Source organism: Equus przewalskii, chromosome 24 (genome assembly GCF_037783145.1).
Source record: "Equus przewalskii isolate Varuska chromosome 24, EquPr2, whole genome shotgun sequence".
NCBI lineage: Eukaryota > Metazoa > Chordata > Mammalia > Perissodactyla > Equidae > Equus > Equus przewalskii.
The window spans coordinates 6,420,546-6,441,478 of record NC_091854.1 but is presented as its reverse complement, the minus strand read 5'-3'; the positions used below and the strand labels follow the sequence as shown (position 1 = coordinate 6,441,478).

The following is a 20,933-nucleotide window of genomic DNA, read 5'->3' as shown; positions in this document are numbered from 1 at the left end:
CCTTTGGAGTCAGCCAGACCTGGGCTTGAGTGCCAACTCTGCTGCTTGAGGCTGTGTGTCCTCAGGCAACTTGCTTTGCCTCTCTCTGGTTCTCAGTTTCCCCACTGTCAAACAGGGACAATCAGACTGCTCACCTCTTGGACTGGCCCTTGAGACTCAGACACAAGAACGTCAGGGAAGCATTGAGCACAGGACCTGGCACATGCAGGTGCTGAATAACCATAAACACAATTGTCATCAGGAGATCCTTCACTTTCCTCGAAATGAGCTGTGTGTTCTCCACTGTCACTGGTCCCCTTTATTGAGCTGCCCTAAGCAGGCCTGAGGCCCCTCACCTGACCAAAAATGTGCCTTGGGGAAAGGAGGGCCAGTGCTGAGGGACAGGCTGCCTCATGGCCACAATTCCCTCTGCTGGAATAGAAGCTCGAGGGCCCATCCCAGAAGACAACCATCTCCCCACACCTGTCAGCTTGCTGGGCAATGAGAAAAGCCCCACAGATTCCTGGCATGGGAAAGATAGAACAAAATTAACAAATATTTATAAAAAACAAAATAATATAAAGCCATTGGGATGCAAAGATGTGGTGCGGACTGAGCAGCACGGGGTGGGGTGCCGGTTGGGCAGGACCACAGGGCGCCTATTTGACATGGTGGCCTTTTTTGTTCCCCTCAGCCCACTTTCTGGCCCTGCCCCCAGGGCCTCTTTCCGAAGACAAACTTGCCTCTATTTTTGCTGTCTACAGGCCCTGCAGGATACGGCGGATTGCCCAGGGGCCCAACATTCTCCTGGTGACTCACCGGTCAGGCAGTGGGTACCTGAGGCAGAAGAGCCACTTCCTGTGTCCCTGAGCCACTAGTCATCCAATCTATACCTGCCCAACCACTGCCCTCTCCTCCCAGAGCACTTGAGTCACCCTCCGGAGCAGGGCAGGACCTGGCCCAGAGAAGGGCCTGGTGAATGTGCCTGGAGAATGAGGCCAGGCAGGAAGCTGTGGTTGGGGGTGAGGTGAGGAGTGGACACACTGTTTCATCCACCAAGGAAACCTAACCTGCCTAAAGGTGTGGACCCATCCCACTTGAACTTCAGGAGAGGTGTTCTCATGGTACAAACACATATCCCCTTGACACATCCCACCCCCGTAGGTATCCACACGACTGCAACAGATGCCTTCCTGGAACCGCACCCCTGCCAATACTTCTTTACACGGTCCAGGAAGCCTGTTTGATGTTATGGGAAGAAAATGTGTGTCTACGTGTAGGGGTGTGTGCATTGTGGGGCGGGTATTCATGTAGGGAGGGAGAATGTTGACAAGAAATCCAAGCACACGGGCTAGAAAGAAGTCTTAAAAACAACTGCAGCCCCACAGTTTCCTCTCTGTGCCCCTAACTTATCAGCTCAGGTCCAGGGTCAGAGGAGGCCCATAGCCAGCTTTGCACAGCAGCTGACTTGGTTCCCAGACCAGATCCCTGGCTTTGAGCAATAGAAGTGGCTACATGGCCATGGGTTCCTGCAGTAAATCCACGGAGTCCCTGGGCTCAGGCCCAGATCCTGCATGCTGGGGACAACAATGGGCCTGATTTGACTCCCCTGCTCCAATCTCAGAGCTCCTTCAGAGGCAGACGTGAAGCCAAAATACTTCACTAAGACTGGAGGTCAGATAACAGCCCCGGCCGTCTTTGGAAATGCAAACTGGCCAGTGGCAGGGAACCCACCGGGTCCCAGCCCTCCCAGGAGCCTCTGGCATCAGATTTCAGTGTCCTTCTGCTTCAGCTACTCCCACAGGAAGGAGAGGGCTTGCTTCCCCTCCGCTCTCCCTCCTTGTTTATATTTTCAAGAGTACTCAATCCCCTGGGAACTCTTGGTGTGTTCATTACAGTTAGAGTGGGGCTACCCACGCACTTCAGAGGCTTCAGACCTGATCTCAGTCAAGCTCCGAGCTGTGGTCTCTGGGAAGCAGATGAACAGGGCTGGAGACCAGCGAAGGGACCGTGCTCTCTATGGTCCAGGGCTGGCTGTGGAGGATGGCGCCAGGCAGAAGAGCTCACATCGTGCCATAGTGCAAAGATGGCTGCTCAGAAGTCACAAGGAAATGGACCTGTGGTCAGGTCAGGTCAAGCCCGCCTTTAGTTGCCAGAGGGGAGGTAGATTATAGATACATCTGTAGGGGGAGAGATCTTATTTGGAGAAATGAAGAATATGTTCACAAAATAGGAAAATTCTTTTTTAAAATTATTTACTTTTAACGATCAGCTTTGTGTGTATGTATGTGTGTGTGTGCTAGGGGGTTTTAAAAAGTGAAACATCTCTACAGGCTTTTCAATTATATGTAGTCGGGTACTGCATAGAGACCTTTTGGTCAACAATGGATCACGTATATGGCGGTGGTCCCATAAGATTAGTACCATATAGCCTAGGTGTGTAGTAGGCTATACCATCTAGGTTTTTTGTAAGTACACTCTATGATGTCTACACAATAGCAAAATGGCCTAATGACCCATTCCTCATAACATATCCCTGTCATTAAGCGACGCATGACTGTATATATACAATGATAATATATATGACATTTATATATAATGCATTGTAGTTTACAAAGTACTTTTTTATGCCCATTCATTCAACAAATCTTCATGAGCCTCTACAAAGATCCAGACACTTTCCTAGGCATGAGGGACATAGTGGTGAATGAGGCAGATAAGACCCCCACTTCCCCTGAGCTCACCCCGTGGTTGGGGAGACAGACCATAGACAGCAGACAATGAATCAATGAGTTCAGGGGGCAATAAGTGCTTTGAAGATTATAAAGTCAGGTAAGCAGCTAGAACTGTGCTGTCCAGTATGGTAGTCATTAGCCACATGTGGTTATTTAAATTTGTCTAAATTAATTAAAATTAAACATTCAGTTCTTCACTTCACACTAGCTACATTTCAAGTGCTGAACAGGCACATGTGGCTAGTGGTATAGACATAGAACATTTCCACCATCGCAGAAATTTCTAGGACAGCAATGAGAGTGACTTGGGGCTGATTTCAATTGGGTGGTTAGGGAAGGCCTCTCTGAGGAGGTGCCTTGAGTGGAAAGCCCAAAATGAGAAGAAACTCACAGCACACGGATTGGGTGGGGATGAAAGGAGTGGACAGAGTTCCAGCCACTCTAGAGCAAAGGTCCAAATGTAGGCATGAGTTTGGCAAATTTGAGGACCAGAGAGAAGGTTGGTGTGACTGGAGCATAATGAGCTGGAGGATGTGGAGAGTGGAGAACGATGAGGTCAAAAGTAATAATAAAAACAGCTGCTGGTGGTGGAGTGCTTTCTATGTACCAGGCGTCTATGAGGTTGGTTCTATTATTCTCCTTTTACAGAGGAGAACACTTAGACGCAGAGAAGTAGACACCTTAGCCAAAGTCACATAGCTAGCGAGGGGACAGAGGTAGGATTTCAACTGGGCAGTGTGGCCCTCGCGCACAAAGCTGCTGTGCTGCACTGCCTCTCCAAGGAGACAGGGGCTGACTCACGGACGCCCTGCGAGGAGCTGGGAGCCTACCTGGGTGTGATAGGAAGCCACTGCAAGTTTTTAGGCAGGGGAGTGATCTGATCTATTGCACTTTTAAGTGATCGATCTGCTCATAGTGGGAGGACAGAGCATAGACGGTCAAGTCAGGGGCCACCTCACTAATCCAGGCAAGGGCATTCCTGTGGTTCCGACTAGGAGAGCAGCAACACTTTGTTCGTATTTTGTAAAGCCTATCAGACATTGCACTTTTATTTTTCATGGTTTATCTTCCAGGATTTTGGCAGATAAAACAATGCATCTTTTCTTTTCTAAAAACTCTCCAAAACTCAATAGACATACCCCCAACAATCATTTAGTAATAGGAAAGCCAGTTGTTGCCCATCTTACTGCATTCCATTTAAAGCATCTTTTCTATATGCTTTGGATTGTTATTATATTAAACCAACGATCTTCCTAAACTGGGAAGTTGATTCTGGTTCCACTCAAGGTTGTTTCCACAGCTAGAGAAGGGGCAGAATCTTGACTCCAGTGGGACCCCAGGGTGTGGGGTTTACATGTGGAAGAGAACTTCCTGGATGATACAGATGATCTTGAGCATTTAGAGGGGCAGGTTTTAGGACAGTGGTGACAATCATGGCTCCCAGACTGATTTAGCCTGACACTGACTTTGGATGTGGTGTCTGTGTGTTCCAGGTTCTCTTGTAAAAGGAATGAAGGCAAACTGACAGACCCACTGCCAGCCCCCACCCCCACCCTCCAGGGAAAGAGGCATGAAGGTTATTTCACATAAATCTTCTCCAAGCTCCTGCAAACAATTGCCTAAGGTGCCATATAAAATGCAACTTCTAACTACCTCTAGCCCTTAATGCTCTCCCTCATCAAATTCCTTTTGTTTCTTCAGACTTCTTCCCAGAGGGGATGAGATTAAGGGGAGCAAGATGACTCAATCAGCCACAGCTACCTTCTGAGGCCCAGAGTGTGGTGTCCAGTTTTGGGGCACAGGTTCAACTCAAGGTCACAACCCTGCAGTGTTCCCCACACCTGACGTCCTTTCCCCTATGTCAGATTATCTGACCTCTCTGTGGCTCCCTTTCTTCATCACTAAAATGAAGATAATTATTGTTAAGTATTGTTCTACCTCCTAGTGCTGTTGTGAGAATTAAATAAGTTAGAATTAAGTAAGTAAAACAGAACAGTTATCATCGTTAGCTGTGACATCCTATTATCTTTCCTGGAAGCGAGAGGATAGGGAAGGAGGTGGCTAAATCCAGACCTTGTCTCAAGGCTGTGATGGATAAGGATGCAGAATTACCCAGGAAACAGCCACCCTGGAGCCTCCCTAGGTGAGTCAGAGGATTCTCCTGAGCTCCAGGCACTGCCCCACAAGTCACTTGGCAGGCTGCATCAGCACCACCCCCAGTTTCCACGGGCTCAGCATTGCCCCTCGCTCTGGGCCTGGGCAGCAGCCTGCCCAACTGCTTCCTACCTTGCCGGTCCCCTTCCTCCTGAGGCTGGCTTCGGTCCTATGGCCGGCTGCAGAGGAAAGAGGCCGTCTCAGTTTGGGGTGAGGAAGTTATGGTAGCTCAGACAAGGCTGGGGCCACTTTCCGTGGTTCTGGAGGGTAAGGACCCCTGGCCTCAGGCTGGCTGGATCCGGGTCTGCAGCTTCTCCTGGGATTGCCTTCCCCAGGCTGCGGAGCTAACATTGCCCATCCCGCCCAAACGCTTCTCAGCCTGTTGTCTCAACAGCTGACGATTTCACTCTAAATAACAGTGACTCACAGGACAGCAGTTCCCTTTTTGACCAGAGCAGACTTATGTAGACGAAGACTTCCTCCAGGTAAAGGAATGTCTTTACTTTTCAGCAGAGGCAGAGGGAGGCCAGCAGTGTCATGATTAGGAGCACAGACTTGGAACCAAATTATCTGAGTTTGAATCTGGCCACACCACTTACAAAACGGTGTGACCTTGGACAAGTTGTGTAAGCTCTCCCTGCCTCAGGTTCCTCATCTGCAAAATGGGGGTGATAGTAGTGCTTACTTCATAGGGTTCTCATGAAGGTAAATGAGTTAATGTCTATACAGAGCTTAGAGCTATGGTTGGCACATTGTAAATGCTTATATAAGCGTTTGATAGGTAAATGTCCAATAATGGGGACTGGTTATATAAAATCTACATAAAGGAATACTACACACCCATTAAAATCTCTATCATAGAAGAACAGTAATATGGAAAGGATTCGTGGCCCATCACTAAGTGAAACAACAGACTCAAACTACAGTGTACCATTATTGTGGAAAAATAGAGAATACATCTGTATACACTGAAAAATATACTAAAAGTATATACTCCAAAAGGATGTTTTTCTATCTTCTAAAATTCCTGTGTTCTATGTTACTTTAGTAATTAAAAAACAAGAAGAAAACCATAAAAATTGTTCAATAATGAAAACACTAACAATTATTCAAATGTAGTAGATGTGCGTAATCCAGATTAAATGATCATGCTTTAAAATGATGATGATGATAATAATAACAATGGTCTGACAGCCCCCAAGCCTAGACCATTCAGAGCTGAGGCTCCGAGGTGACCACCACCATGTGCTTTAACGATTAGCCAGATACTATCATCAAAAAGAAAATAATAATAATATTACATGATCACATGGATACGACACACTATCTTCCTTCCGGGAATAATAAAAAGCTGACCATACCAACACAGCCAGATTTAAATCTTACCTAAGCAACAGGTGACCCAAATACGTAAAATAAACCAAGAAGCAAAGAGCAGTGTGTACAAGCAATGAATTGAGCGTGCTTTGCAAGGTAGCGAGCGTAGGGAGTGTCTCAAAAGTTGCATGCATAGACAGGATGGAGTGGGGTGGGGGGAGTATTCCACCAGCCATTGAGTCAGAGGTTTCAAGAAGGAAACAGAACTGCAGTGGCTGCTAAAATAAAGGAAGGAGATAAGCATCTCCTTTTACTGCTCACTTGTGTAGAACTTGAGTGGAGAAAAGAGTAAGTCGAGAACTACCCCTGAACCACGAGCTGCAGGAATGAGCAGTCTTCTCTACTCTGTCACCAAGTCACTTCTCACTCTGCTCTAGGGTTTTACAAAACAATTAAAACCCCAGACAGGCTACATCTGCTCTGTGATGCATGGGACTAATGTTAAATCGAACCCTCTGTGTGTCAAAAAGTAGTTGGTAGGGTGAATCCAAAGACTGTCTTAACCTCACTTCCGAGGTGCCTCATCTGGTTTAGCCTGGTTTTCTAGTTAACACTTGGTCTCACATTCCCCTTTCCTGAATCCAACCAACAGTGGGTCCTTTGCAAGTTGTCATGATCTTGTCCACCTCCATATTTTTAGCTTAGAAATTCTCTCCCCAACATTCTGTTACTCTCAGAAGATGTAAAGAGCTTTGAAAGAAAAACAAAATACTATTGCAAATTCTGAAATTGTGCTGGCTGAATGAAACTTTTGACTGACAGAAACTGGTTTCAGTTCCCCCTTCAAGCTTTTCAAATCTCACCACCATAAAGTCCCTCATGTTACTTGCCCTATTCACAGACCGTGTTGATATCCACGTGGAAAAGATCATTTCAATAATCCCCCAAACACCTGAACTGGTGGAATTGCTTCTCTCTTTCCAAAGAACCAGAGGTCCCGGGCTGCCTCGGCCCCTCCCTGGGTTGTGCCCAGCACACAGGCAGGAGGAGGTTGGCAGGCTGTTACGTTTCTCAGCAAAGAGCTGGCAGAGATTAGAACACCCAGATGCTTTCTGTTGATGCTTGTGGGGGATCAGCTTCTAAGCTTCAGACTTGTAAAAACAGGAGTCACAAATTTTGTATCAGGAGGAGAATTGATTGCGCGTTTGAAGAAGCAATGAAAAGAATCACTAGAAGTGCCACAATGACCTGAAAAAAGTCCTCACTGTGTTTAGAGAAGGGAGGGCCCAGGAGCCCAGATGAAGTCAGAGCTTTTTCCCTTCCAAGAGCATCTGGTTCAAAGCCACGAAGAAGAAAGAACAGGGGTGTGTCCACAGGCTTCCTGAGCAGAGCCCTCCTAACTGTTAGGGCATGTGTGACAACACCAGGCCTTCCTGGCGGTGGGGATGTGCCCCTCGTCCTTTCTGTAGGACCTGCTTTCTGATCCCAAGAGTTGGAGAGGCTACACTGATTTACGGCTGCCTTTCTTCTCCCTTCTTTCCGACCCTCCCAGTCTGCGGTCTATTCAAAGCACACTCAAGAGAAAGAGACACCAAAGAATCTGCCTACCTGGGAAGTGGTTTTGAGCAAGCACTGACATTCTGACACACACTTTGTCTTAAAATGGGTCTCTTGTGCTTCAGTGGAGCGGGGCAGGGCTGTGGTCTGTGCAGGTGTTTGCTGTGGCTCCCAGAACACGGGGCCCTCTCCTTCAGCGTAGGAGACCCTGTATAAGGATGTCTTCAACTATTGGCATTAGATTAGGGTTGACAGTGGTGACTTATTGACAGGCCGCCCTGCTCTTAATTCTCCCTTAAAACAGCGAGAAGCAGGAGGGGACACTCTCTGGACTAGAGATGGAAAGAGAAAGTAGAAGGCAGTTTAGATGGAAAAGCTATTGTATTTTTTAAAAATTCTATTTATCATTTATGGATTTTAGATTGGTGGGAAAAATTCTTTATCTGACCAACACGACACAACCCACCTCTGTAAGGATTGGAGTTGTGTTCCTATAACATTATCTTGCTGGAATCTATTTCCTCGATGGTACGTCATGTAATTCTTTCCACATCCCTTTCTCAAATATGTATTTTTTAAAACAAGAAAAAAAATATTATCTTTCTGTAATCAAGTCACAAAATGAATAGATCTGTTCAATGCTGTGTTTTCTTTGCTTTCCTCTTGCAAAGCTTTTTGGGGGACACACTCATATCTTTAGACTCTTTTTCACTAGACAAAAAAGGTTAGGCCAGCTTGACCAAATCCACAAGAGAATGAAAGAAGAGTTCAAACGCCCCAGTATTTTTAAAACAGTATAAATCCATTCCTGGTGGGATGGGAGGTGAAAGGCTGAATAGGGATGATGAGAACCAAGAGAGGAGGCTAAGATGTGGCCTCCTTCCCCGCACCCATGCCCATGTTTCTGTCTTTGCACCTACTGGAGGGGCCAGTCTGGGAAGCCAGGCAAGCACAGCTATGCTGTGCCTGGCATAGCTGGGACTGGAGAAGCCTTCCCTGTGCTGGGCCAGGTGTTTGCCACCTCTCCCTTTACCCCTGGAAGAGTACTTTTGAGCAGGGAGAACTGAAACCCCAAAGTCTCTAACTTGGAGCCATCATTATTCCAGCAGGGCTAATGAGAGACTCAGAGGCTAGAGAGCCTGCTGAGCTCTGTCCCCCAGGCGAGCGCATCTCCACCATTCAAGCTGCGAATCTCACCACTCTTCCCTAAAGGATGGCTGTTTCAGTTGAGAAGAACTCCCCGAAGCTGGCAGCCCTTTCACAAGTCACTGCAACCCAGAGTGATGGCTGTGAGTTCAAATCCCGGAGCCATGACTGCTTTCCAGCTCCGTGTTAGCTGTTCGCCCAATCCCCCGCTCATCTCCTACTCTCAGTCAGTTTACTGTCCTTTGAAGTGACTGTTCCATTCCTTGAGCCCCAAACACGCAGTTTCAGGACTGAATTTTCCAGGCCACCAGTGTCTCTAATAGCCTCCTACTCCGTCTTGATGTCTCCAACTCTCTTTCAGTGACCGTTTTGCAACCTCCCTTGACTCCTCTGTGACATCTAGTCCCGCTTTCCTTCTCCATCCTTGCCCCTCCCTCGCCTCCCCTGACACTGCACTTCTCTCTCTTCAGCCACCTCCCTTTCTCCCTTGCTGCCTCCTCCTGCTCCCTGCCACTTTCCCACACTCTCTCTTTACTCTCTCCCTCCTCTGCTGCCCACCCATCATCCCCACCACATCACTGCCCGCAGGGGACCTAGACGGGCATCACAGGGAGATGAGGAACAGCCCCCACTGAGGAAGTTCACTCGGTTTCAAAGGGTTTTTCCAAATTCTTGCAGTTACAATTCATGATTAAGGCCAAAGGAGGACAATACTCCTCGGAATTGTGTTGCTTCCCTCGTCTTCTCTCAAATCTAAGAACCTGGGCTTCTGGAGGCCCCAGTGCTGGTCCCCTAACAATCTGTTTTCTTGTTGCTCCTAATGGCAAACTTCTTAGTAAGACCCACAGGGTCACACCTGATGGCTCTGTCTCCACCGACCTTTCAGCCTCATCTGGTACCACCCTTGCTATCTCAACTGCCACATTGGTGTTCCTTCAGTTTCTCAGATGTGCTCTGTTCCCTCCCACCTTAGGACATTTGGTCGTGCTATTCCCTCTGTTTGGAACACTCCACCTCCTCCCCCTGCTTTGTCTAGTTAACTCCTTTTGTAAGTTATCTGTCGTTGTGTAACAAATTACCCCAAAACATACTAGCTTAAAACATAAAACTGTGTCATTGCACAGTTTCTTTGGGTCAGGAATCTGGGAGCAGCTTAGCCGGATGGTTCTGGGTCAGAGTCTCTCAGGAGGTTACATTCAAGCTGCTGGCCTGGGCTTCAGTCATCCGAAGCCAGAGGATCCCCTGCCCAGCTCACTCACCTGGGTGTTGATAGACCCCAATGCTTCTCCGGCTGTTGGTGAGAACCTGAGTTCCTTGCTACATGGCCTCTCGGTGGGCTGCCTGAGTGTCCTTAGGACATGGAAGCTGGCTTCTCCCAGATTGAATGGTCAGAAAGAGAGAGAAGAGCCCAAAAAAGAATTTGCAATCTTTTGTAACCTAATCTCAGAAGTGACACATCATCCCTTCTGCCACATGCGATTGGCCAAGCAGACCAACCCTGGTCACGTGGGAGGAGACTACCCATGGTGTGAATACCAGGAGGTGGAGGTCACTGGGGACCATAATGGGAGGCTGGCTTAATTACCACTTCTTTTCCCTTAATATATATTTGTAGGATTTTGTGATTAAAGTTTCTCTCCTTCATTGGATTATAAGCTTCTTGACAACAAGTGTCTGTTTTGCTCATGTATCAATTAGCTTTTGCTGTAAAACAAACCAACTGAAAACTTAGTGACTTAAAAACATATTCACTTACTATGTCTCACGTGTCTGTGGGTCTGCTGGAGTTCTGCTGACCCAGACTAGGCTCAGCTGATCTGTCTAGGCTCGCTCATGTGTCTGGCATCAGGTACTGTGTTAGCTGGGGCTCATGGGTCTAAAACGGCCTCACTCATCCATCTGACAGGTGGTTGGCTGCTGGCTGGGACAATGAAAGTGAGTAGGCCATGTGTCTCTCATTATTCAGCAGGCCAGGTGGGGCATGTGCACACTGCAGCTGTAGAGTTTCAAGAGTAGGAATGGAAAGGTGCAAGGCCTCTTGAAAGATTTGGAAAAGGTACAACATCACTTCCACCAATTTCCATTGGCCAAGACAAGTCGCAAGGCCAGCCTAGATTCAAAAGGTGGAAAACAGACACAACATTTCAACGAAAGGAGTTGCAAAGTCACACTGCAAAGAAGTGTGGATAATGGAATAGGGAAAATGCAGCCATTTTTGTAAACAATTTACCGTAGCACATCACAGTATCCCCAGAGCCTAGCACAGTGCCTGGCACATAGTAGGTACTCAATAAAAAGAGTATTGCTTGAATGAATGAGTTTGAACACTTTACCTTGAGTCGCCCTTATTTTGCTCTTGGCTTGTCTCCCTCACTACTATGCAAGCACCTTGAACACAGGGAATCTGTCTTATTCACGTTTGTGACCCCACAACATTGACACGGCATTGGACTCCGGTGGTGATACATAAATGTAATGCCAACTTTTTCAGACTCTCCCTGCACATCTCTATTGCTTTGCCCTCCTCAGAGCTTAGGCTTTGCAATCCGACAGACCATGGCTTGGATCCTGAATCTGTTGTTTACCAGCTGTGTGACCTCGAGCAAGTTCCTTCACCCAGCTGAGCCCCAGTTTCTTCTTCCACAAAATGGAGGTGCCTACCTCAGAACTGTTGTAGGGTTTAAGTGCAATTGGACATGTGAGTACTGAGCATGGTGGCAGGCACGGAATAAACGTCATCCCCTTCCCTATACCCTGATGCCTCACATCATCTTGACATCGGGCCCCTCCGGCCCCAGCCCTGGCTCACCCAGCCTGCCCCAGGAAAGCCTGTTCCACACCTCTCTGGGCCTCTGGAACACAATCATCAGCATAAACGTGAGTACAGCTAAACCCCAATTAGCAGTGCAATTCCTGCTGCCACAGATGGGCACAAAGACTGACGATCACAGGTGATTTTTGCCACTGCCTGGCTGAGCTTCCTTAATCCTGAGGCCAGAGGATCTTCCTCTTATGCCCCATCGGTGTCTGGAGGTTTAGCTACCGTCTGTTTTTCTGTCCCACTGCCTGTTTGCCCTCCAGCCCCCGTAAAAGTGCTTACTGCTCAGGTCCATTTTTCAGTCCTCTCAACATTTCTTCCTCCCATGTCAACTACCTTTTCTCCATGTTCTCCCCTTTCCTTCTTTACACCTCCTCTCCTCCTCTCCCTCCTCACACCCCGCAACCCGTCCTACAATTTTTGACCTTCTCGCGTATGTCAGGCAGCATGGTAAGCACTTTACATCGATTGTCTCATGGATTCTTACATCAACCCTATGGCATAAGAACTCTTACTACTGCCATTTCCCTGATGAAAAGACTGAGGCTCAGGGAGTTCACATAACTTGCTCACGGCTGCCCTGTTGGTGGGTGGCGGAACCAGGATGAACCCCAGGTTTCATCCCAAAGCCTGTACCCTGTCCCGCGCTTTATACCCCCTCTCCTCTTGTTGTCTAGTTGTGCATCCTGTGGCAACTTCCTGCCAGAATGTTCCTTCTCCTCCCTGTATGACTGGTCAGGATGTCATTGGTGTTTTCTTCAAAATTGCCACCTTCCTCCTCAGCTCTTCACTTTCCTTTTTTCCTAGGGCAGTGCAGTTCAATAGAACTTCTGTAATGATGGCAATGTTCTCTGAGCTGTCGATTATGGTCACCACCAGACACATGTGGCTTTTGAGTACTTTTAATATGTGGTAAGTATGACCAAGAAATTGCATTTTAAATTTTATTTGATTTTAATTGATTTAAATCTAAAGAGCCACATGTGGCTAGTGGCCACTGTTGGACAATACAACTCTAGAGCGTCATTTTTGTGCAATTTGTTACTGGCAGGAGGATGGGGAGTGGGGTGGGGAGAGGTAGATGGGGAGAGAGGCAACTTGAAGAAGCCACAGAACTGTTTTCTCAAGAATATTGACCTAAGACTAGGCTTCTCGTAAGGAAAAATCATTTAATGATGTCCAGATTCCTGGTCCAAGATTCTTTCCTGGACCTCTGCCTTCCAATCACCAAATTCCTGGTAAGGTCATCGAGAATGCCGGGCCTAGGAATTGTGTTGAGGCTTTCCAGAGGGACAGCCTTCCCGAGCAACATGCAGATTGAAATGTACACATTCCAGGGTAGGGAGGGAGGGAGAAAGCGCTGAAGTCAGACTCCCTTCTTCAGTGTACGCTGTTGACATCCACATTTCGTCAACATGACCTTTAGCCTACAGTTTGCAATTCTATAGAGCTTCCCACTCTATAGAATTTCTGGAAATTCAGATTAAAAAACTCACAAGCAATGGTTCCAGAAACTGAAATGTCATTTTTTTGGTATTGAATCAAGACAGCTTCCAGGACTTCTACACAAAGAGATCTCAGAAATGGTTACTGGATGAATTTGATTATTATGAGCCTTTAAAGATGAACAGATTTCTGCTGGAAAAATCTGCCCAGTCCTAGAAGCAAAAAATTCACTCTTTTACTTGTCTGTTCACCTAACTATCCACCCATCCACCCACAATTTCTGAGTTCATAGGAAGTTCTCAAATGCAGGTGGGGAAGGGGGTTGCAAAACAAATGGGAAAGACAAATAACTTACAGACGCAACTTCTTTCAATTTCAAAAATAAGCAGGTAGGTTTCATGCTATTAACCCAAAGGACATAGCAGTAAGTCCCTGCTCTTCGTATTTTCTACCATTTATTTATCAATTTTATCCATTTATTTATTTATCAAATATTAAGTCCCTTTAATTACCAGACTGTCCCTTTAGTTATTGTCACAAGAATTTTGAGGTTATAAAGCACTTTAATTGTACTTTCATTATGGAATTTACCTCAAAAACTGCAATTTATCTCTTTATATATGTGCTTCTCTCTCTAGAGTGCGGGTCCTTGAGGGCTAGGACGTCATATCGATACAGTGTCCTCGCTTCCTAAAACACCGCCTGGTACATAGTGGATGCTTACTAAATATTCTCCGAAGGAATATCAAACCACAGAAATGTAATACTTGCCTAGATACATCATCCACACAGCCAGCAGTCTGTCACCAACACGCAAGTCAAAATCCCATAGGAATCAGAAGCAACTTGTGCTGAGATGAGCCCCCCGCAAGTTCCTTGACTTCCTCCTCACCTTAGCTGTGGCTTCAGCCTCTCGTGTCCTAATGGATTAGAAATTCTCTGAGTGTACTGATCATAAATAAGAACTCATTTCTTTTTCTTTCTTTCTTTTTGTTCATATGTCCTACAATTTTATCAAGTTCAAAAGTAATCCTCTATCTACTTCTAGTAACACAACATTTGGTGAAGATTTAAAGATTATAATCGTCTTATCCATGACTTTTGACAGTTTTATAAACTTCTGTCACATCCATTTTTGGCTTATGCTTTGCAGGTCAGAATGCGTTCTTGATAAAAGGCTTTTTTCAAGAAAAAATGAAGCCACCCATTCCGCCTGTTTGTCATCTCTATATACTTTTCTCTGAGTGCCTTTCATAAAGGTCAGTGACAAAAATGTATTCATTTATTTGAGCACTGAATCAAAAAATATTTATTGCATGCCTACTATGTACCTGGCATTACAATTCTATATTTGGTTAAGATTGAATAAAATTACAAACCAGAAATACCATCTTGTTCTTCCCTCCCTGCTTTTCTTCCCTGATCAACTTCTAGAGAAAATATTATGTTTGGTGTAATGGGCTGAACTGCGTTCCCCCAAAATTCAGATGTTGAAGTCATAATGTGACTATATTTGGAGACAGGGCCTTTAAATAGGTAATGTGACTGGTGTCCTTATAAGAAGAGGAGATTAGGACACAGACACAGAGGGAAGACCATCTGAAGACAGACAGAAGATGGCAAACCAAGGAGAGAGACCTCAGAAGAAATCAGTTCTGCTGATGCCTTGATCTTGGACTTCCAGCATCCAGAACTATGAGACAACAGCTTTCTGTTGTTTAAACCCCCGAGTCTGAGGGACTTTGTTATGTAGCCCCAGCAGACTAACACGTTTGGCAACTCATCACTCCTGTGTAAATCTCCTTTTCTTTTCTCTTCTTTTTTTTTTCTTTGTTTTGAACTGTTGATGATCTCTTAGAGATGTTTTCCTTACTTTTCACATGAGTATCTTCTTTCCCTGGCTGGGTTGTCAGTTCCTCAAGGGAAAAATGAGGCAAACAAAGCACTGTCTTTGGGATTTTCACCTGCCCCGTGCAATAGGCAGGACATTTTAAAGATGTGGAAACAGAGGTTCTGGAGAGATCAACCAGGTTGCCCACGATCTCTCAGCTGGCCGGAGGTTGGGCTGGGATTCTCAGTAGACCTCCCTGGTTCCAAAGCCCCCAGACCTGCCCCCTCACCAGTTTGCCTCCTTGAGCGCCTGAGCTGGTGGCTCACAATTACTTGAATACCCCAGAGAGCTGAGCTCAGAGCTGGCCCACAGCAGACACTCAAAAACTATTTACAGACTTGACTTGATTTAAATAAATGCAGATGGTTTGGCTGATCCAGGGCAATTAACCTGACAGCACTACTTCTCTCACATTACGGACAGATGGCAGCTCTTCAGGAGAAATGTAAAGACCTGGTGTGTTATGAATCATTATCTCTTCCTCTCCCCAGCTAACAGATAAAAGCTGTGGGCTTGGCCTTGACTATGCACTTTTTAGATTTCCGTCAGAACAAGCCACAAACCTTAATGCACTTGGGTAGTGCTCAGCCAACTTGCAATTATTTGTGGTGACAGGGAGCAAAGATGACATCCGCCAACACCTCCAAGTTTCCTTTGAACCGAGAATGTCAGCGTCTTTCTCCAGTGGGAGGACAACTGTTTCACCTCCAGCAGAGAGGCTGTGCAGGCAGCAGGATGTTGCAAGAGCCCCAGGACAGGCCACAGGAGCGGGAAGAGCAAGAAGCGGGCCAGCAGCAGCCTCCAAAGGAGTCAAGCTCTACTGTGGTTTAAAGCCCTCGGAAACAATGGCTATTGAAATGCTCCTTTGGTGGGAAAATGATTATAAGATTATATCTGAACTTTTGTGCTTTTCTAATTTTGCCCCATGTGTATTTATTACCTACTCAAAAGTACATGAATTTTTTAAAAAAAGATCTGCATATCCTTACATCTGAAGTCCAAAACAGTGTAGAGTTAACAGCACTGGCCTGGAAGTCAATGGACCTGGGTATTAGTTCCTACTAATTTTGCTTCTAAAACGCAAATTTCTCCTGCTTAAGACCCTTAGAAGCCTGATCACCTGCAGAATAAATTCTAACTCATTAGCTTGGCCTATGAGATCGGGGTGATCTAGTTCCTGCCCACCTGTTTAGTGTAGGTTTCCCCGGAAGCAGACCCTTAGATAAGGATTTGAGCGCAAGGAGTGCAAGATGGCTTGAGGGAGGTGGTCCCCAGAGTTTGGTAAGGCAGTGGGGACGTGAGAGAGGAATGACAATAAAAGGTGTATTATGAGCTAGTGACCACTGTGGGAAACTTGGGTTTAAGCTCCCAGGGTCCCTCTGAGAGACTGTGTAGACACACCTTAGAATTATCTGACCAAGGGCAAGGAAGCTGGGGATTCGTCCACCAGCTCCCTTCCTCATTGGTGGACCTGGGGGCATTAACTGCTCGGCCCTGGTCTGCCTCCTACAAGGGCTGAACATGCTCACCTGACCAGAGAGTGCACTCGGGCAGGGAGATGCAGGTGCTTGAGTTAGGAAGCTGCAGATGGGCTGGATAGATCAAAAAAAGGCCACAATACTGTGCAGCTCCTTCTCCTAAGAGGTGGAATCTATTTCTTTACTCCTTGAATCTGGACTGGCCTTTTGGGGAACAGAACGCAGAGGTTGCAAGGTTGTAGGAGGTCTTGGCCTCAACAGACCTTACAGCATCTGCTCTTATACTCTTGAAACTGTGCCACCACAGTGTGAATAAGGCCAGGCTGGGCTGGTGAAGGATGAGAGGCCACCTGGAGCAGAGACGAGCCATCCAGTTGAGCACCCCCAGATCAAGCAGCCCCCAGCCAACTTGCCAGCTGACCAGAGACACATGAGTGAGCCCAGCCCAGCCAGAAGGACGACTCAGGTGAGCCCTGCCTGAATTGCTGAGCTCGTAATCATAAGCTAAATAAGTTGTTTCTTTAAGCCACTAAATTTTGGGGTGGTTTGTTATGCAGCAAAAGCTAATCAATATAGCAGTTAAGGAACTGTCCACAGCTGCAGGTAAGCTCTGGGGAGCCAAGGGGAATGAACAGCTTCTACTATACCACCTGCATTAGTTACTTATTGCTGTGCAACAAACCACCCTGAAACATTGCAGCTTAAAACAACAAATATTTACTATTTCCTGTGGTTCCTGAAGGTCAGAATTTGGGAGAGGCTTGGCTGGGTGGTTCTGGCTCAGGGTCTCTCATAAGGTTGTAGTCAAGATGTTGGCCAGGGCTACAGTCATGTGAAGGTTTGTCTGGGGCTGGAGGGTCTGCTTCCAAGCTCACTCATGTGACTGTTGGCAAGAGTTTTTAGTTCCTTACTGGCTGTTGGCAGGAGGCCTCAATTCTTCACCACGTGGCCTTCTCCATAGCTGAAGCGCACAGCATGTGAGCATACAGCAGGACTGCATTCTATTGGTCAACAGAGACCAATTGTGGAATGCTGTAGAAGGCTGCACAAGGGTGAAAATACCAGGATCATTGGGAGCTACTTGGAGGCTGCCTGCCAACTACCTTTTCCCCCTCATTCATCACCACCCTCTGCCACACACCCCACCCTTCAAATGACTCATTCATTCCCCGAATACACAATAATGATAACAGCTATTATTGTGTTTGCAAGCCTACTAAGTGCCAGACACTGTGGTAGTTTATATATAAAAGCCACATTCTCTCTTGATCCATGGGCCCTTATCCTCCTAGAAGAGATCTCCTGTGATATTGTGATATAATAAGAAATACATATTTGGTCTTCATCTCCAGTTCCTGGCACAGAGCTCTTGAAACCCTTGGAATTTCTGAGTGACAGGGACAAGAGGAGTGTCTTCTGCTGTTCACAATGCGCCCCTTTCAACCACACCTGCCTTCCTTGGATGGTGGTGCTTTCGCACAGCCAGTCCCCTCCCTGGGCCACAGCACCTGGGGAGGAACCAGAGTCAGGGCAGATGCTGACAGAGCTGCCCCCGACTCCTGCCCCTCCATAGGTAAAGAACATAAAACTCCTACCCGCCTTTGTTTTGTTCGTCTTGATTTTTTTCCAATGAAAGGAACTCAGGATCACTTTTGTTAAGTGAACAACAACAAAAGGTAGAAAAGAAGAGGACATTCTGAGGAGCAAAAGGAACACCCCACCCATACTACACACCCTGGTTCTGGGAGCCTGGTCCTTTCGCTTTCCTTTTACCTTTTTCTCACTTAGGAAAAGGAAACAATGAAGAAGCCTGCTGGAGCCCCCAGTGCTGTGTGCCTTTCCCTGTGCTCTCGAGGTACAGGGGGTGCTGGGGGAGCTGGAGGAGGGCTGGGGGGGTGCATCAGGGTGTTGGGCCCCTGCAACGAGCCTGAGAGAACTCCACGGGCACCGCTGGCTGAGGCGACGCTGACCCCTGGGAGTGGTGCACAGACAGCTGTCCCTGGACGTGGCTGCATCGGCATCTCTGGATGCCTTAGAAGTTCAGGGATGCCTCAGGCTGGAAACATTTCATAGGCATCTAGGTGGGGCAGGAAGGAAGGGTAGGGAGGGCTCCTCTGAAGGCAGCACAGTCGGGGCCAGCAGTGAGGGGGGAGGGGGACAGTTAGTCAGTTCCTGCCAAGCCCTGCAGACTGGAGCCCAGGGCCAGTGGCTCAGAAGCCTCAGGAACAACATCTTGAGCCTGGTGGAATACAATAGTGGTTTGCTCATGTTGCTCCCTCTGCCTAGAAAGTCTGTCTCCACTTTGTCTATCCAGAAGAATCCCAGCACCCTTTTAGATCTAATGTGAATGACCCCTCCCCCTGGGAAGCCCTCCTTGATTGCATGCAGGAAAAGCATCCAGGGCCAGTGGCCTAGACACCTTGGGAACAGAGTGGGACTCTCAGTAAATGTTTGTTGATCCTAGAATGATGGAGAACACCTAAGGTAAGCTTTCTACATGTGCTCCAGGAAGGAGAAACACCGCTCACCAGGCCCGTTCTTCCAGTGGCCTCCACTTAGGAACTGAAGGCATCTTTCCCTCAGATTCCAACGGGAGCTGATCTTTCTAAGCCTTTGACTCCTGCGACCACTCACCTCCTGAGAGGCAGTGTGGTGGAACAGCGAAGGGGCAACCCCCGGAGCAAGGATTCCTTGAGTTCACATTCTGTCTCCACCAGAGCTGTGTGGCTCTGGGCAGGTTAGAAGACAGCAAAAGTACCCACCATGAGGACCTACTGAGAGGACTGGAGGAGCGGCTAGAGGCACGAGCACTTAGAACAGTGTCTGGCACGGAGCAGGCCCTCGGTAATGTCCCCGATTGTTGTCACTTGTCCCCTCTTCCCCAGATCACAGAAGCAGTACTCCAAGCTATCTCAGGGACTCTCCTGAATGTGTCTGGGGACAAAGAGTGTGCTGGGACTGGCCATCACTGCTGTTCCCACAGGCTCAGGCCAGGTCCAGTGGGGAAGGGGCAGCCCTAGTCCAGTGTTGAGGGAAAGGCCTCTCTAAGGGAGCGGAGTGGGGGGTGACGCAGCTCCCAGTGCCTGATCCCACACGCCCATGAGCCGCCCCAAACTCTGCAGCCCGGTTTGAGGCTCCAGATGAGGATGGATGGATCTCAGGCCCGGCTTTCTGTTTTTGGCCTCCTGACCTTTGCTGCTGTCCTCGGGGACAGGCTATTTTAGGTAGCAGTCAAAATAAAACTGAGATTAACCCAGAATTCTTGGCAGTCAAACAATACCACAATTATGTGCTTTTTCACTTCAGAAATCAGGCAGCCGAGGCCGACCCGCCGAGGTCTGCGGGTGCTTTGAGGATAATAAGGGCTCCATCCTGCGCGGTGTCACCTTCGCACACCCGTCGCCGTGGGCAGCGGCTAGAGAACTGTCAGAATCTCTGGGACGCTCTTGCTTCTTGGGGCATCATATTGTCCAAGCAACAATGCAACCTGCTTTCACACTAGACCCTTGCAGGTTGGAAGGGTGACACATTACTTTCTATACCATAAATCCTTCTCACAGAGGTCCCGGTCCCAGGGGCTGGTGGCTGTGAGGGAACAGAGGAGGCCTGTGTTCCAGAGCTGGATTTTCAGGGCAGGAAATCACCCAGAGGAATGTGTCTGTGCTTTGATTGCCGACAAGGGGCGCAGACCCCCTACTCAGGCAAACAGGCCCCTTCCTCTTTGCAGGCATCTTGGGGGGAGGGGAGAGAATTAGTCACACAAGAGCGACAGGATTAGGCCCCTGAGAGTAAAACTCTTCATTCCAACCCAGAAAGGAGAAAAAGAATGGAGGATTCAAGTAGATGGGGGAGGGGGTTGAGATGATGTCAATAAAGGTCACTGCCTGAAGAACAAAGGGGCAGCCCTGATTAGAGGCCTCGGGCAGCTCTCTAAGCTCCCAGGCGAGACCTCAGAATGCCTGGAAGAGAGAAAGGAACCAATAGACCCCAGGGCCAGGGGCAGCCCCAGAGGTGTGGCTGGAAAAATACAATTTTCCCCAAAACACTGACTTGGCCCTGGAAACAAGGGGCTTGTGGAAACCTGATGCTCCTAGCAGAGTGCTAGATATTAGCCAGGAAAGTTGGCCTTGCAAGGAGATTGAAAATAGCAAAACGCATCCCAGTGCCCTCCAGCTGAGCCGCCCCATTGACGTGGAGGCAAACAGACTCCTTGGGTGGCGGCAGGCCTTCTCCACTCCTCTAGAGAACGGACATCTGGGTGTGGGCACCCTACATGGCAAGGGAGTGATGTGTTGGATGGCTCCTTGGCTCCTGCCTTGTCCCCACCAGAAATGTAAATGGCTCCACTGTGGACAGTAGTAGGGGGTTTAGGCCCTTCTGGGCCTTCAGGAACCTTCATTGACCCCCTTCCT

At 47.7% G+C, this 20,933-nt stretch overlaps 1 protein-coding gene across 4 annotated transcripts in view; it reads right to left on the bottom strand.

Annotated features, from left to right (window-relative positions):
- Nucleotides 1-20,933, bottom strand: part of BCAR3 (BCAR3 adaptor protein, NSP family member) — a 191,149-nt gene that overhangs the window by 121,548 nt on the left and 48,668 nt on the right. For 2 of the 4 annotated variants that reach the window (XM_008533154.2, XM_070592611.1), the window contains exon 1: nt 5,001-5,278. The exons of the other annotated variants lie outside the window; for them this stretch is intronic. The gene's annotated coding sequence lies outside the window, so the exon portion shown is untranslated. Of the gene's footprint in view, nt 1-5,000; nt 5,279-20,933 lie in introns of those variants that run through there. 4 annotated transcript variants of the gene reach the window in all.